The following is a 14,908-nucleotide window of genomic DNA, read 5'->3' on the forward strand; positions in this document are numbered from 1 at the left end:
AAGAGGACGGGTTGTAACTGCCCTGAAGCTCACTGAAAGGAACTTCATCTTCTTGGGGGTATTTATTAAACTGAAGATTCATCTCTCACAATGTACATAAATGTCTTGGCTTGAAAGACAGGTGTCTGCTAAGGAAGGCAAGGCCCTTCCTTGAAACGGAAAATGTAAACCCCCTCCCTCCAAATTATTACAATATTTAAATTAAGGGGCTCTCAGGCAAAGATACAGGAATAGGAATAGCAGTTCTTTACTAGGAAAATTTAAAAATACAAGTGCTATAGTACAAAAACAGAAAACAAAGCTCTTACAGAGCCAGAATACGACCTGACATCCTCTTGGTCAGGGGGTTGGTAGCAGTCCAATTGGAATGGTGGCTGCAGCCCTCCTGGAGTGACAGGTGTGGTTCTGCTGAAGCAGGGATCATATAGAAGGGTATAATTTTCTTCTCAAGGTCTGGTGGTGATGTAGATGGGCCTGGTCTTCATCTGGGAATCCAGTGGAGAAGAAAGCTGCTCCTCTGGGAATCCAGTGGGAAAAGGCCGCTCTGATGTTCCAAATCTCAGATCATATCCAGGTAGGAATGCCTGGCTCCTCCCTCTGGGCAGACCTTCTCCCAGTGGGATGAAGTAATTTTATCAGTCATTCAGTGAGGCTCAATGGCCCATTAACAGAAGATATTTCCTGGAGAGAGGATTGGTTTGTGGAATAGATAAACTGCACAATTAACAGAAGATAATTGCCCCACTTCTAACAGGTGGCAAATAGAATACACACCCCCAGCTAAATCTTTCAACCTAAGACAGTGAGAAAGGTGAAATAATTATGCATAGAACTGAGGAAGAAGTAATTACTGATCATTTAATAGTGCACATGCTAGACAGAGCATGTGTCCTTCTAATCCTCAAGAGAGCTTTTAGCCTTGCTCAAATGAGGGAAAAGTACAGGACCTTGCCTGGTGGGTCAGTGTGCAGGGGGTCTGAAGATCTGACAGACTCTGAAAACTGCTACCTGTGGCCTATCTTGACACAGAAACTGAAACGAGTACACAGCACAGGTACTGAGTTGTCTCTTGTTCAGCTGATTTCTTTGATGTTTTATGACAGTTTTTAGTGCTGATGTGGCAAAACAACTTCAGAATGTATAAAACCATAGCAGCTGCTGCAGGAGAATGTATCTGGAAACAAAATATCCTTCTCTCTCTAATTTGACCGAATTTCTTCCCTTACAAAACAACAGCAGCACTGTCTCTATGACCAGTTTTTTGTTAGGATAGGACTGGTCTGGAGTTTCAGAAGAGATGCCAGCCCAGCCATGTGGGAGAGAGGGCATACATGCTGAAACCAGATGTGATTTTCCTGAGATAAGAGAAAGCCAGCCACTGCCTGGTGATTTTTAATGGGATTAAAAGGTCTATAGGGCAGAAATGCCTATTGCCCAGTGTCAGGTTCTCCCCAGTATTATTGGCAGAAGGATATGGGATTGTAATATCTACTGTTGGGCCCCCAGTGCCAGAAGATGGCCTATGCAGAGGCAATCCATCTATCTGTCAGGTCTTGATATATTAAATGGAATAAAATCATATACATTTCTTGTTTATTAACATTATATATCAAAAATATATACAGTCATGCTTCATTTTTGGTTTTTGAAGCAGAAAATATACAAAACAACTTCAAACTTCTCCTGGGGAAAGAAAAGATAATATCAAGTACTTATAAGAAAATTAATTGTAATGAATATCCAATCAGAAAATGTCAAATTAACTTTTATTGTAAGACAGTATTTTAGTTTATAGGCAGAGTACTACAGGATGCTGGAAATAAAGAAGTACCACAAGGATCCAAATGAAGAGACCCACCCTTTATGTTGCAGAAGAAAGATGCAAAGGACAAGTCTTCAGTCAGAGAGAGACAGAGGTGGCACAAAGGGTCAGCCTTAAGGGTGAGTGGGTGCTGGCAAGCCCAGCTAGCTGCAGAGTTACCTTAATACACAGCCTCCCTCAAATTCCTGGAACTGATTAGTTGCCAACTGCAAGGAAGGGAATGGAGGCAATTTTTGAGTGGCGTAATTTCTGTGATCTTCTCCTCCAGACTGGCATGCCCTTATGCTACATACAGAACTGCTGCTGAACCAGTCAATGCAATGACATCGCTCTCCACTGTCAGAAAGCCAAAGGAAATCTGCTCATGATTTCTCCACCTGTTCCACAGAGTCCTGCATAACAAGGCCAGGAGACAGGAGCCTCTCTGCGCTTGCAGGGACTGGCAATTCCTGCCCAAATCACAATTACTCCTTCTGAAACAGGCCCTAGCTTAACAGACGAGCAGGTTTATCGTGCCCAAAACTGGGAGAAACCTGCCCAAAGACACGTTCCCAGCAGAAAAAGCTGCCTGTTAAATTTCCGCCGCCTCCCCCGCGCCGCAAGCGCCGCCGCCCCCGCGCCCCTCGCCCCCGCCGCTGCGCCGGGGATGGCCGCGGATGAGGAGACACCTGGGTTTCCCTGGCAACAGGTGCCAGGCGGCCGGGGGAGCCGGGAGAGCCCGGGTTTCCCCGCTCGGCTCCGCGCCGCCGCCGGCCCCGGGCGCGCCTCGCCGCCTCGCTGGGCTGGGCCGGGCTGGTCCGGCCGCCCCTGCCCCGCGGGGTCCCCAGGCCGGCCCCGCCGCCCCTGGCAGGAGCAGCCGGGGGAGCGGGCGAGCAGCGGCCCCGCCCGCAGCGGAAGGTAAGAGGGATGCTGCCCGTGGCGGGGTCGGGGCGATGCAGGGTCCCCGGGGCAGCCCTCGGGGTCAGGCACCGGGCCGTGCATGGCGCACCTGCTTCGGGGAGGGTGCAGCTCCTCAGCTCAGAGCTGAGCCCTGCTTCCCTGGGGCCGGGGCTCGCAGGCTTCCCCCTCACTGCCCTCCGCCTCCGCCACCCTGCCCGCCCGGGGCATCTCCTTTCCTAGCCTCTGCCACTGCGCTTGGCTTCGCCGACGGCCTCCGCTTGGCTTGGCTTGGCTTGGCTTGGCTGGACATCCCCACAACCTGTCCCAGACAGCCGCCCCTGCTTGTGCCCTCGGGGCCGCTTGGCTCTAGCCTAGGCCTGGGCCCACACAGGTGCCATCTGCCCTTCCATGCGCTTCAACCAGCCAAGGCTTGCCCGCTTCCCCCTTTATTTCTTCTTGTTTACATTTGTCCTTAGCGAAGGCTGGGCCTCGCTGGTGCCGTGTGCCCCCGGGCCGGCGGGGCAGTGGCGGTGCCGGGCCCGTGCGCTCCCTCCCGGCGCTCCGTGCAGGATCCCGGTACGTCGGGGCGGATTCTGCCGCCTGAGCTCTGCTGCCCGAGCAGGGCACAGACGCTCCCGGCTGGGCACGGCTTTCTGTGGCGAGGCCGTGCGGCTCAGGAGCCGAGCTGGCTCCTGCGTGGGCGGTGAGCTCATGTCTGTCTGTCTGTCTGTCTGCGCGTGGCCTGGAGGCAGACAGGCCCGCGGGCCAAGGCTCCGCTCCCCCGGCGGCCTGCGGGCCCCTGCCCGAGGGGCATCCCCCGGTTTGCGCCGCTGGGTGCGGTCACACGGCCATGGGATGTACTGCAAGGCTTGCCACGTTGCGGCCAAGTAAATCCTTTCTTACTGCTTTATTTTCTTTCCTTGAAACTCAAACCTAAGGCACAGCGTTCTCTCAAAAGAGAACAGCTCATATCCTGGTACATATTCTTAAAAAAAATCCCAAACAGGACCTTTACAAATGCAAAAAACATTAAAAATAATCTTTAGGAAAAGTTCTTTAAAAAATTATCCCCAGTTAACATTTGCCTATTTGTTTTGTAATAGTAACACTTCAGTGGTGCTTTCTACTAAGGTTAGATGTCAGATGCTCTTCCCATAAAATTTACCAAGAGAATGGGGTTGGTTGGTGATCTCAGGCACTGATACAACAACAGTATCACAAGCAAAGGTACAAATTGACCTTGAATGTCAATTAACAGAAGGCTTTATCCATGATTTTTTATTGCACACAAGATTTCTGGGCCCCTGTGTCCCTGTGTTTCCTTTGTGTTGTGTTTGCAGAAGAAGAAGCACAAAGCTCCTTTTACGTTACTAAAACCAAAAGTTGTTTATAGTTTTGTGGCCAGTGTGATATTTCCTGATAATGTAAAAATTCAATTGAAAAAGGAAACAATGTGTTGCCTTGCATTGTTCCTCCAAATAACTTAGATGGAGATAACTTGATAAAAACATTTCTATCACACCCTCTGGTTAGTTAAGTGCAGCTATTATGGTTCCAAAGATAGTCCCTGAAAGTGCCTGAAATCTGCAACATGGAGGTCATTTCTGCACAGAGCCTTTTCTGCCACAGCCATTCTGCCTTAAAATTGTCATGGACTTCTCCTCTGTCTATTTCTTTAATTCACTCATAGTTTTTCATTTTTCTATAAAACAGATGCATAAATGAAATCGAAGAGAGACAAGATTGTAGTCAGAAAGTAGCCAACAATAATTGTTTGATGCAATAAAAATAAAAGCATTTAGTGGTTTGAAATAAGGAAAATTATCACTTTGAAAATGGCATTTGGCAAAACTCCATGACTAACTTTCTTTAAGAAATGTATCTACTAAATAGTGAATAACAAACCAATATCTCTATAAACTATCAACAGAATTGCTTCTTTGTCTCATTTTTTCAATGACTTATAATGTTTTGGTTTTCCAGCATTATTGGTACTAAATCAGCTGGCTGACTGTGGGTATGTCTGTACAAAGGAGTTCAAGAGTCGCACAAAGCCCAGTAGGAGTGTGCTGGGATGGGGGTTGGGAGATCAGGACCATTTCCAGAAAGAGCGGGATGCTTTCCTTGTGCTTAGCCTCGGGCATGGACATGGCTTACTCCTTCCCTCAGTCAGAAAAGGAACTTCAGAGGCTTAAGCACACACCCGGATGGCTGCTAATGAGACTGTTCTGTCTCTTCATATATTTCAAAATCTACATGCCATATTTCAGTCTCTGGCCTTCTGGGCATTTGTGTCTAATTAGGCTGGAGGGCCTCCAGTTGAAGATTACCTATGCTGCTTGGTGCTCAATTTCTTTATATGACTTTGGCAATAAAGCAGATTACCGTGGGTTTATGTGCAAGCAAATTAGGGACAGATGTAAGCATTCTTCTAAGCCCTGTTCCTGTTTTCTTAGCACGAACTGAATTCCACCATCATCTGTTTCTTTCTACATAAAATTTGTAGTGTGCTGATTGTAGCATATTTATAACTGGGTGTTATGTACTCTGTAAAATGTGAGACTTTTAAATACTTCATTTTCTCTTGCCTTCTTTTTTTTCCCAAATGAAAAACAATACTGCTTCAAGAAAAGTTTCCCAGTTCCAGAGAGAAGTAATGAACAAGGGAAAAAGACTTTGTGCTGAGTAGAGCTATACATAGCACAAATAGCAACAAATGTTTTAAGTTTGTTTATGTTTTCATAACAGCCTAGAGTAGAATGGAGAAAACAAAACACATAGTACCTGGTGTTTAACAGTATGAAGTAATATTGCATTGTTTAGGACTGCTATTTACTGGTACTTAAAAAAAAAATCCCAAAGTCCATGTGCATTATAGGAGAATTATGCAAAAACTGCTAAGGCTGTCTCCTTGGTATCACTGAATAAATAAACCATATTGAAAAGTTACAGAATCATAGAATGGTTTGGGTTGGAAGAGACCTTAAAGATCATCTCATTTCAAGCCCTTGTCAAGCAGGGAACCTTTCACTACACCAGGCTGCTCAGAGCCCCATTGAACCTGGCCTTGAACAGTTCCAGGGCTGGGTCATCCAAAGCTTCTCTGGGGAACTTGTGCAGTGCCTCACCACCCTCACACTAAAGATTTTTTTCTTAAGAACTGATCTAAACCTGCCCTCTTTGAACTTAAAAGAGTGGTTTAAAGTCATTCCTGCTTGTCCTATCACTACAAGCCGTTGTAAAAATTCCCTCTCCAGCTCTGCTGTAGCCCCTTTAGTTACTGGAACCCCAACTCTCTCAGCCTGTCTTCATAGGAGAAATGTTCCAGGCTTCTCTGTGGCCTTCCTCTGGACTTGCTCCAAAAGGTCCCTGTTCCTCCTGTGCTGGATGCAGTGCTCCAGGTGGGGTCACATGAGAGCAAAGTAGAGGGGCAGAAAAATCCTCTTTCTAGGTGCTAGATCCACTCTTAGGATGGATCCCTGGTTTTGTTAAGCCAAAACCTGAAGTGAAATCTCAATCCCAGTGAGCTAAATGACAAGATTTACTGAACAATTGTCTCAGCTTACATGTCAGGAGAGCTGGGTATGTATTCAAAGGTGGTTGCCACCTTAAAAGAACCTTAAAACATTTAGAAATACATGTTAAAATGAAGTCTAAAACCCATCAGATTCTTTAAAAGTTAAGTTTTGGAATCAGAAACACTGTGTTTGAAAACAAAATTCATTATGACCTCATTAGGAAGATTTAAGAATAACTGTCACCTGATACCCAAACTCTTGCTTAATATAAATCTTAGGGATTTTACCTCAAATTCCCCTGCGACAGCTCTGCAGAAATGTTTTGGCACTGAGATGGTGAGAAACAGTGCACCATGAAAAGTGAATGGCTTCTGCCTGTCAGGCTCCCAGATTTTTCCCTGTGATTGTGCAGTTTGATAAAGTATTTTTTTTGTTTTTGAAGAAAAAGAATTACAGAAGAAACACTGATACATAATCCTTGGATTTAAATTGTATTATTGAAGTAGTTCTGCATTTGAGAATGCTCTAAAAAAACCCCAACACTTTGTGTTTATAGGACTTGGAGTCCTGGTAAACTCATTATTCCTAATATTGCATATGTTATGAAAAAGAAAAAAGGTTGCCTGAGTGTCAAATAATGACAGATGTTTTCCTCACCAGAAATACTGAACAGCCACCCTTTTGTGGGCAACTTTTATAATAAAGGATTTTTTTCTTTATGAATAGTTGAAACAACTGGGACAGGCAATCACACCTGAAATGTCTCTGCTTTCATTTCTGGAATACAGAGGAGTAAGAGGTGAGGAGGCATTGCCTGGTGGCAGGAGTTGAATGCTTGGGAATGGGTGTGGTGGAATCCCTGCCCTCTCCCTCCCCAAACCCTGCTGAGGGACAGCCTTGCAATGCCTTGGGAGTCTGTTTCTGGACCTTGTGCTGGCATCCTCTATCTACAAAGGAATACAACAGCACACTTCTATTTATCATAGTCATTCATTTTCATAGAGAGCAAGGTGACTGATCAATAGTGGAATGTGCCTTCAGAAGAAGCTGAGCTATTTTTCATGGGAAAACTATCACTTTACAACCTCTTTTTCATACTGTAATGCTCCAGAGATGAACAAAAATCTGCAGACACTAACCTTGAAAAGACAACATGTTTGGGCCTGATGAAGGAAATGCAGGTAATCTTGTTAGAGAGCAATCTGAAAAGATCTCAGAAACTGCAAACCTAAGTTTAGTTGGTGTTGGCCAAAATAGTTTTCTAGTGAAGGGCTTCATAATTATTTTGTATATCAGATATGTGTTTCAAATGTAAAGGAGAGGTTAAATGCCTTAATGACTTAGGAAGGCAATAGCCTCATTTATCAAAAAGATAAGAGGAACCCAGATGACAGAATTATCAATATTCTGCAGGGAAAGAAAGCATATGGTAGAATTAAAAAATGTACTGCAATTGGTTAGGGGCTTTGCCTTTTGGTGTCAGGACACCAACCTGAATTCTGAAAAATCATTTGGGGAAAACATATTCTTACAGACCTTGTCTGGACTTTATGTGGTGGTGCAAATAAAATGTGGGTGGCATTTTGGGACCTTTTTTTTTTTTTTTTGTGTGTGTGTGTATAAAATTGGAGTAAGACTTTGTGTATTGGATCATTCTACTTTTTATTTTTTCAACAAATTCTGAAGTCATTGTAGCTGCAGCTTGGCTATAATGTTCTTCCTTGATTGGAAACTGGCCAAGGGGATGGTTGGCAAGCCTGTTTTTTGGAAGTCTGGACATCTTGCTGCATTGGGCCCTCTGCAGTATTAATAAACCATGAATAAACTTCCTGGCATTTCTTTAACAACATTATGGTTAAAGAGCAATCCGTTTAAGCTTTCAGAGAATAGCTATTGCAGAAGAACAGAAAACACAGTCCATTGACATCTAGAAAATTACTTTTTTCTTTCTAAAGTAAAAAGGCTTTTTTTGATCTTTGCACAGCAGAAAGAATAGTCCTGGGGCATGGTATAAATACTAAACTACCATTAATAAATACAGTCTTTCTACCATAAAGCCTTGCACTGATAAAAGATCTTTTCCTCACTTGATCTGCATATAATTCCCATTGAATTTTGTGTCCTGTTCTTGAATTTGTGTTTTGGTATCTGATCTTGGAAATGCTGTTCAAGTTGCTGTCTAGTTTGTATCTCAGCTGGCCAGAGCCAAGTAAATATCCCTAAATCCAACGGAGATGTCTTTAACTTTCCCTGGATGGGAGGCTGCAGGCAGAATTGCTCTGCTGTGCATCAGAGGGACATTACAAAGCCAGTTCTGAGGAAACTTGTGGTTCAGGCTGCTGCAGGGTGAGCCTGGAGCCATCTGGTCTGTGCTGCTGCTCCTCGAGGGGCTGAGTGGGGTGGCCTGCAAGGAGCCCCCATCTGTGCCATGAGCCAGCAGCCTCTCTTGGGTGATTTTTTCTGCAGCAGAGAACAGAGCTCAGGGGGACTCACACAAGGATTTTCTGTGACAGAGAGGTTCTGTACTGAGTGTCATGGTAGCTGTAGTCAGAAGTGCCACAGCTTTTCCTCTCCTACAATGCTTCTCTACGTGGCATGCAAATCACTAATAAGTAGCCATTTAGGCATAAGTGATCATGATTTTGTTCAATTTTCCTATAATAAATATATTTAAGTCCCTGTTCTCACTGGTTTATGAAAGTGACCAGTTTTATAGTACTGAAAATGAGTTTCAAGACAAATAAAAATGATAAAACAGCTTTTTCCTGTCTAAGAATGTTAGACTTGATAACCAAAAAGACAAAGGAAACCCAACAAAGAAAAATTATTGCTGTGGAAATCCCCAAGTGAGACAGTAGGAGTATGAATCTTATATAAAATAAAAGTTAAGTACTTTAAGAAATTGATAAAGGCACACAGAAATCTCAGTGGTGAATGGAATAATGGATGAAATACCTTTTTCTTGCCTTTCTTTTTTTATTTTAAAGAAGCCTACTAAGAACAAAAGGAGTCTGAAAAAAGAGTGGGCTGTTGTTGGTTGAAAAATGTCTATTAGAATTAGGGAAAGTATTCATTGAATCACCTTTTCTTCAGGTGTCAGTAGAGGATAAAGTACTGAGACTGTATTTCTGCTGGTGGTGATGGTAAAGCACAAAACAGCCTCCTCCATCTCTGCTATGGGAGCTGCTCTTGTGCTACTGTTTGGTTTATTTAAACATCTGGACCTGACAACTAATACCCACAAGTTTTTACAGAATTCACTGTAGAGTTCTTTGGGTTATGAAGCCTGAATTTTTCAGTATGCTTTGAAACATGGAAAAATTACAGTGAACTTGGAAATTTGTCACCAATGCTTTCAAGAGGAATCTTCTGGATAATTGGAAGCCTATCAATTTGGCTCTGGTCCTGGAAAAAATGAAAGAAATTCTCTCACTGGGCTACATTTAAGCTTCCTATCATTCATTAAGTCTAGTCACCCGTGATTTTTGGAAAATAGATTTTATCAACCTGCCTTTTTATTCCTTTCTTTATTCTCTTTTTTGAGAGATAACAAAAACAGTTCGATCAATGCCATTGCGTTGAAGTAATATATAATATGCTTCTGTGAGGCATGATTTTTTGATCAAGTGACTAGACTGAAATGAAATCAATTTGATGCTTCTTAAATGGACTAAAAGCTGGCAGACAGGCTATGAAACATGACTGTAAATGGGTAATCCTCACTGAGTGTGTACCTTTCTGTAGGATCCTATAAGAACTGTTTATTAGCAGTGACTACCACTTTATTGATGACCTAGATGGTAACAATATCAGTTTTCCACAGTAAATCTAAGAGAGAGGAAAGCTATCTGATGCAAAGGGGTCTGATGGTGTTAGTAAAGTGGGTGCAAGCTGTAGTGTACCCTGAGTGAGGTTTTAGTGAGCTGCTGTGGCTCTTGGAGATGTAATGAAAGTACTAAGGATAGAGAAGTATTTTGCACATGTACATTATATTGCTGTTAAGAGGGAGAAAAGGGGTTAGATAATGTCATGACAGTAAAGGATTAGAAAAAATGGAACCCAAGTTCACTATCTGCTTGATTCACCAAAGAGAGCTGGCCCAGTTTTGCTTGCTCTGTTTTTGTACCTGTTCTGGTTCATCACAGGGGAAGGAATTCTTCACTGTAGCCAATGCCAGCATGATGAAATGCACTGTCTAGAAGGTGAAACTGAGCAAGCAAGGTTTGTCTTTGTAACAGTGAGGTAAACTCACCACTGGAATATTAGTAACAGTACAAACATGATGCAAAAATAAATCCCAGTAAAAAAGGTCTGTGATTTTTGAAGACTTGTATTTTTCAGATCTGAACTCTTAGAGACTCCTGTCATATAAAAAACATTGCTTCAGTTCAGGGTGGTTTTTTGTGCAATTTATGACCATTTCCAAGAGGACCTCTATTTGTTTAGAGAACTTTGGAGCTTTTTTCAGGCCTCTGAATATTGATAAAACTTAATGCAGTCTTTTGCTCTACTCAGATATTATATCAAAGAATTGGTTTTATGTTCAAGTTTTTGCTGGCAGGTATGAAAGCAGGGAAGGTCGTGTCGTGTGCTTTAGAACTTAAGGGATGTCAGTACTCCCCTCTCCTGTTGCTCTCTTACCATGTTTCTTGAGCCTTCCTAAATACAGAGACAAAGAGACCAGGAATCTGACTTCTTATTCCTTCTGTTATCTATTTTTTGGCCTGTAACCAGAGCAGATGAATGTAGTGCCCAACTGAGGCAAGTTTTCTGAATTGACTAAATGCAGTAAGGGACAAAGATGAAATTTTTATGTTGGGCTAGAGGACATTCTGCATTCTGCTTGACAGAGGTTGTATGAAAACCTTAGTAGAGATTTTTCCTGTGACTGTGTTTATATTGCTTACCTATGAAAGAATTTTGTGGCTCTCTTCAGAGCTGTGATTGTTTAAGATTATATTGAAATGTCTTAATGTTGAAATGTTTGGTGACAGAAAGAAAAACCAATTTCAGAGTTACAACTTGGATATCATGATGAGCCCAAGGGATCTTAATGAGGTTCTGCTCCCATCCTCAAGAACTAGAATTTAGAAGTCAGATCTTTAGAAAGTCCATTGCATTTAGCTATAGCTGTATCTGTTCAGTTTTTGTTAATGCTGTTCACTACTGACAGGGCTGAGAGTAATGCATGAAAATGTTTTGCGTTTAGAACAGTTAATGTTCACCTGGATGTTTTTCACCTTTTTGCTAAAGCAGTGGAAAATGCTCCTCAGTTGAATCCAGGTATTTCACATACAATTAGTACAGTTAGTAATTGTACGTGCCATTTCTCTCCCACTTTGTCCCACTGGAACGATTTATCCTTCCATCCTACTAAAACTGAAAATAATAAAGCTGGCTTGCTTTGCAGAGGACTTTGAAATTACATGCCCAGATTACCTAGAAACAGAGCCAGGGGTAGTATCAATGAGTCTCAAGCTACTCTTTTATCCACTGGACCGTGCTGATGACACCACTAAATACAAAATTTGATAAGTACCCAAGAGCAAATGCATAACCAAATTTCAGGTGCTGGTCTCAGTGAGAATCTTTTTTATACTGTGATGATAAATTCTTTTTCAAATAGTTGGGTTTTTTTAATTTACAGAAATCAAAATAGAAAGCGTGTCCCTCCGTGTTTGTCCTCAAGAACAAATTTACACTTTTTTCCCTGTGACCATAAAAATACATCCTTCCCCACCCTATCCCTGTTTCAGTTACTTCATTGAAATCCTACTCTGTGTTTATGTTCAATTCCTGTTTCAGTTTACCAGTGCCAGCAGCCTACAACATGCACAGTCCATATTCTCCAGCAATTGCAGCAACACTTACACATTGGAACTGTTTGTAACATTGGTAGAACTCTCTCTTTCTCCTCTGTGAAGTGATGCCTTAAAATATCCTTTCTCCCCAGTTTTTGCCCCAAATTGAATTTCTTATGAGAACTGATAATTTGCCATTAGGTTTAAAAAGAAGATCCAGTTGCTTTCTTTTGCTCCCCCCAGTTTGTGCTGAGCTGTGCTCTGCTGTTTTACAGCTGGACTGAAGGTATCTGATAAAGGACTGTGCTGTTCAGCTGGAGCTTAGTGTAATGTTCTCTTAGTCTTGTGGCTTGGGTCTTTAAGTGTTACGGTCTACAACTTATTATCTTATCTCATTTTTCTGGCAAGATAGTCTTCTGTATCTTGCGAGGAGAGCGAACTTGGCTGTGGCTGTCTCATGTGTAGCCAGAACTATCAGTGTCCTTACTGAGAAGACAAGAGTGCTGCTGCTCTGTGTGTCTGCATTCCAGTGACCTGCCCACCCGCAGGCATTGCACACTTACCTGGGAGAACTGTTCACCTGTCTGACACCTCTGCTCAGAACACTTGATTATTAAATCATCTGTATGAAAGATACTGACTAACCTTGATGGAAGAGAAATACATACTGATGTCATAGGCATACATGCCAAGAGCAATACTGGTTAGGAGCTTTCTGGTTGCAACCTAGCACCCAGCCTTAGGGGCACAAGTATTTTCTATGAGCAGTAGCTATTTATGGATGATTCCTAAGCACAAGAACTGAATGGATTAGCAAGATGTATGGCATGTGATTCTTTGCTCTTTCCACAAACATCAGGGTCACAGCTAGGAAGAACTGCAATGAGGTCATAAAAATATTCTTTTTTTTCCCCAAGCTTTAAAGATCAGCGCTGTTTGTCATGGAGCAAAATGGCATGGAAGTTGAACTTCTGTTCCCACAATTGTATGTGAGAAGTGCTCATGAATCTTGACAGACTTATGAGTGATTGTAAGCAGCTGAGTGAAAACAATAGGCCTGTGCATGCCACGGAACATGGGTGGGCCCCAGCACCGTGGGTGTATCTGTGCTGGGCAAGGCTTGTGTGTCAGGTACAGAATGCCAGGGCAGAACCTCGGGAGCTGGGGCACTCTGCAGCATGCTGGAGCTTCAATCCCAGCTGTTCCTCAGCTGCTCAAACACTCTGTTTGAAGAAATGGATCAAATAAAGTGCATTTTGTGTGCTTTTTTATTTAAAGAGGCTGAACAGTGTCTTCCTTTGTTGCAAATTCACATCTGAAAACATGTTGTCATAGCTTTAACCCCAACCCACTCAGTTTGGAGAGGCACATGTGGCCAGCTCAAGGCTACTTTACAGAGAGTGGGTCCGTGTGTGTTCATGTATATGTTTATAGGTAAATGTTGTATTAACATGAATACAATTAACTAAGGAAAATATAATTCCTGGAGAGGTTGTCTTGGACTGAAAGTCTTCCATGGGCAGAAAAGCTTACAGAGTCAAAGAATTACAAAGAATTTTCCTGATGCCAAAACCTTATTTCTTAAGATATGAAGGGAAGGTACAGAGAGGAAGAAGAAGAACATAAAAAAGTGCAATAGTGACATTGTTGATGGTGGTATTTGAGGATAGACCACCTCAGGATAATGGGAATAATGATATGGCAGAAAATTTTCCATCTGTAACTAAAAATCTACTGCTGTTTTGTGGTTCCATGTAACTGAATCAAAATCAGTAAAACATTTTGCTTCTTTTTTTTTTTTAATGCAATTGCCTCTGGGTGGAAAATGTTTCCTAATGTCTCCTAAATTCTTTAAGTGGTGTTTCTGTGAGTATATGAAGATTTATTCTGCATCAAGGAATACTGCACTCTGAAATCTGTTTTGGAATCATGTTCTCTGATAAATATAGGCCATGAGAAGCTAAATAGTTACTTTGAAAAGGCTTTACATTTAAAGGTTATTATGATATTAAATTACATATGGATGTTTTTAAGGAAATACTGTGTTGATCTGAAGATAATTGAGAAGATACTGGTTCAGTAAAAAAACCCTTGCTGGAAATATATTAGTTAGGGCTAAAAAGCTGTTTATATACAAAGCCTTTCATATCCCTCATATATTAAATGCAATGTACTCTGTCTATAAAGATCTTCTGTGGTTTACTATTTGATCTCACCACCATGTAATAAAAAGTTCTGCTGAGATGAAATTCTGTATAATTGAAAGCCCAAATGAAGAAGATGCCTAGTAGGAAAGGAATAAAATGCACAAGCTATAAGTAAGTGGACATGCTCAAGTTAGTATATGAGGTACTTTTTATTTCTATAACCTGGGATGCTAATTCCAAAGGAAAAACTACAAAAATATGGAAAGGAATTACAACCACTGTCACACTCAAAGGGTCTGTGTGACAATAGGCAGATGAAAGAAGAAATGAGATCACAAAAGTGGCATGTTTGCAAGGAAAAAAGAGAGGCCTTTACCAGACTACAAATAAAAGCAAAATGTGTTGAAGAGTTACTGGCCTTTATAAACTAGGTACTTTAAACAGTGAAGGGAATTTCATAGTTCAGCAGTCCTGCACAGGTGGGAAAGGTTGTATCCTATTTATTGCATTTTAATTTCTGTATCAGTTGAGGTATGTAATTTTCAGAAAAAGCGATTTAATGTGATTATCTGGTAATTCAGAGATCCCATTATGATGTTTAATTTGCAGATGTTCATGACCTAGAACATTTCACTAGGCAGCTGATGGTGTGAGGCAGAGCCGGAGCTGTGGCTGCAGCCTCCTGCTGAGCAGGGAGTGTGTTGGTAGGTTCAGCTGCAAAGGAGTAAGGCAGGGCTGGAA

At 42.1% G+C, this 14,908-nt stretch overlaps 1 protein-coding gene across 47 annotated transcripts in view; it reads left to right on the forward strand.

The window, feature by feature from the left end:
* Positions 1-2,221: 2,221 nt before the first annotated feature.
* LOC102072464 (uncharacterized) overlaps positions 2,222-14,908 on the forward strand; it is a 430,853-nt gene continuing 418,166 nt past the window's right edge. For 10 of the 47 annotated variants that reach the window (XR_012578871.1, XR_012578892.1, XR_012578868.1 and 7 more), the window contains exon 1: positions 2,236-2,719. The gene's annotated coding sequence lies outside the window, so the exon portion shown is untranslated. Of the gene's footprint in view, positions 2,720-14,908 lie in introns of all 47 variants that reach the window. The other 37 variants (XR_012578899.1, XR_012578863.1, XR_012578897.1 and 34 more) reach the window with 16 other exon arrangements.

This window comes from Zonotrichia albicollis, chromosome 2 (genome assembly GCF_047830755.1).
Source record: "Zonotrichia albicollis isolate bZonAlb1 chromosome 2, bZonAlb1.hap1, whole genome shotgun sequence".
Classification (NCBI taxonomy): Eukaryota; Metazoa; Chordata; class Aves; order Passeriformes; family Passerellidae; genus Zonotrichia; species Zonotrichia albicollis.